The 3039-nt window shown below is 42.5% G+C and overlaps 1 pseudogene; it reads right to left on the reverse strand.

The window, feature by feature from the left end:
• Nucleotides 1-2509: 2509 nt before the first annotated feature.
• Nucleotides 2510-2829, reverse strand: LOC138831575 (eukaryotic translation initiation factor 4E-binding protein 1 pseudogene; annotated as a pseudogene).
• Nucleotides 2830-3039: the final 210 nt, after the last annotated feature.

The following is a 3039-nucleotide window of genomic DNA, read 5'->3' on the forward strand; positions in this document are numbered from 1 at the left end:
TGTACATTCTTAGTTTCATTTGAAATTTACTAGATGAAATGTAGCCTTGTTGATGAAGCATGAATTTGAATCCTATGCTGAGAGTGAGATTATCTCACTATCAAACATTGCTTCTCAGAGCATCTTTTGCTTTCCTCCCCCCTTTGCTTATTTGCTTATTCATTAGTGCTTATTAGGTGCATACATTATTGTGTGCTTTCTCTCTGTTTAAAATAGTCTCTGTATGAAAGTACTTTTATTAATTGTATTAAAAGCTAAAAGAAAGATATAATGTAATGATTTTTAGAAAAAGAATACTTTCAATACATTGAAGAGTGGAGTGTCTTTGAATTATGGGTCTATTTAATTATCTGAAGGGTATAATTAGAAAGTGTGAGTTATAGTTTGTAGCCTATTAATGGCGAAATTATATGGAATTCTTGTGTTCGAGAATTTAAAGACTTAAATTCCTTCTGATTATAAATGGTCTTCACTCCAAGTTAACTTTTGTTGTTGATCTGAATAATGCTTCCTCTCCCCAAAGTATGCTAGCTCATTGAGGGCAAAATTTAGATTATATTCTACTCTCCAGCCCTCTCTCTGCCTTTAGTCCTAGATTCAAGTTCACAGCAGGACATTGGTTCATCTTTTCTGGATGAGGAAGTTTTCTGTTGTTCACAACTGTTTTTGTCTGTCTGCTGCCTTTGAGGCACAGCACAAGATTAAACTCATTCCCCTGTATGGCTGGTAGAGGATCTGTGACTAATTTTATTTAATAGGTTGTGAGGAGAATTGTATGTCACTTGCAGGCTAAAATATTTAATTATCGATGAGTCCCAGCAGCACATGCTTTCCCAGTGTTGAAGTGACTGTTGACATCCACATAGTGGGCATCCTGTCTTTCTGACATGGGCTCACAGGGCAGCTGAACCTTCTGCCTTCTCAAGATGTATGCATGGGAAAGATAGACGGATATAGGGGCAAGAAAAAAAACTATTGCTTTCAATCCCTGAGATTTGAGATGTTTGTTATCATAATCCCATTAGCTCATCCTGAATGATGTCCTCATTGGCTATTTCTGAGCTTTCGGTGTCCAGACCGCTCCAGGGTAAGACCAGCTGTGTGGTGACCACCACATCATTGTTTTATTAGGCTCTGGCTAACCAGGCACCAGGGATATTTGGTGCCTTCCTCCCTCTTCTGCCCAGAAAAGAGGAAAGAAGGACCCACCAGTAGAACATACATAAAGAAAATCAGGGGAACCATCAACTTAGAGAGAAACAGAAACTGTCACTGAAGCCTCCCTGGCTGTATCCTTCAAGGTACCTCATTACCTTTACCATGGATTCTGTAGAGGCATGTATTTTGTTATACTTTGTTATACTTCAGCTGTAGGCATACTTTGCTGGGGCTAGGTGCATCTTTTTTTTTCCCTATGTGCATCCAGAAAATACCTTCCCTAGCTTCACTCTACTCTTTTATATTGTGTCGAATTTTCAAAGAATGAAACGATCAGTTTTTAAGCAGCTTACTAAGATGGTGAATGTTTTAGTCCCATCCTTTCATGGCCATTTCTTTTGGTGTGTTCAACAGTCCTGTCTTTTGTAATATCTTCACCTGTTTGGTTACTCTGAGTTTTGTATTTTTAGGGTCATGTTTGAGCCACGAGATTTCTTTCTTTTTAAGTTAACTTTTTTAAATTTTTAGACAATTGGAAACTAAATCTTACATGCCAATGAAATTCTTAAGGCAGAGAGCTGGCCTCATCTTGCCCTACCGTGTCAGCTCACACAAATGGATCACTCAATAAAGATGAGGGATATATGGACCAAAGAGACTCCCTACTAGCAGCAACTATCATTTGCCTTTCTCTCACTTGCGATGAGCTGGAAGCTGTGTCACTTGACAGAGAGGTAGAATCTGCCACTGAAAAATAAGATGGAGAGTACCAGAGCTCAAGTCCCAAGTGTTTTCATTTCTCCTGAGCCAGTCTGAATTCTTAGCTGCGAATATGAGGATCAGTATGAGAACCAAATGAAATTAAATGTAAACTACATTACAAGCACTGAACACATAGTGAGTAGCTGGTATCGCTTGGAATTGCAAAGAGCTCAGTCAGGGCCAAATACTTGGCCCTAGTGAAGGTGGATTTTATTTCCTATCTTAGGGAAAGAAGTGGAGGGGAACTTTGCCAGGTACCCCAACCTAAGAAGGGGTACACCCAGAAGATAGGTCTGAGAGAGCCAGATGATCATTCAGAAGAGCTTCTCTCTGTCCAATTCCTGGCAGGTGGCTGCAGTGTGTAGGCAAGAGTCACCCCCTTTGAGGAAGCAGGAGGCACCAGGAGGTACGTGCTGGTGTTTACAAAGAAGAAAGGGGAGCAGGTGCCCTGAGTGAGAGAGGAGGGCTGGGTGACAGACACAACTGAATGCCCAGCAGGGTAACTTTCGTAAGGCCTGGCTGGTGTAAGTCTTCTCCTGAGAAGGGACTGAGGGGCTCAGAAGCATCGCCCCATCTGATGGCTGGTCCCTTAAATGTGCATCTCAAACTGTGACTCTTCACCAATCACCTGCTTTCTTCTGGGCTGTTGGGCAGATGGGTTTGGCCAGCTTCCACAGATGGTTTGTCACTGGTAGGATTTGTGACCCCAGGAATGGTCACTCAGGGCGTTTTGGCCACAGGTGAGTTCTGACACTTCATCAGGAATGTGTGGTCATAGATCCTGGTTCCTTCCGGGGTGGTGCTGAAGAGTATGCCACCGGGGTAGTGCTGTAGTCCCCAGGCTACACACCTTCGCTGAGGACCACCCGTTGGGTGGGGGTTCTGGCTGCAGCTGCTACCCTGGGACATGTCTCCTGTGTGAGGCCTGGCGATCCACCTGAGAGATTTCTTTAATTTTTTTATATTATGTCTTTTTAGATTGAGAGCCTGTGGTTGGAGCATTGCAGGAGGGTTTATAAGTAGAAGTGCCAGGGATGGTTACTTACAAGTCTGAAAGGTCCTTTCTGGAGTCACTTCTGAAAGTTCCATGGAGAAAAAAACATGCTAAAATAATACAGG

The sequence above is a fragment of the Dipodomys merriami genome, unplaced genomic scaffold, assembly GCF_024711535.1.
Source record: "Dipodomys merriami isolate MVZ:Mamm:240054 unplaced genomic scaffold, mDipMer1.0.p SCAF_2, whole genome shotgun sequence".
NCBI classification, from domain to species: Eukaryota; Metazoa; Chordata; class Mammalia; order Rodentia; family Heteromyidae; genus Dipodomys; species Dipodomys merriami.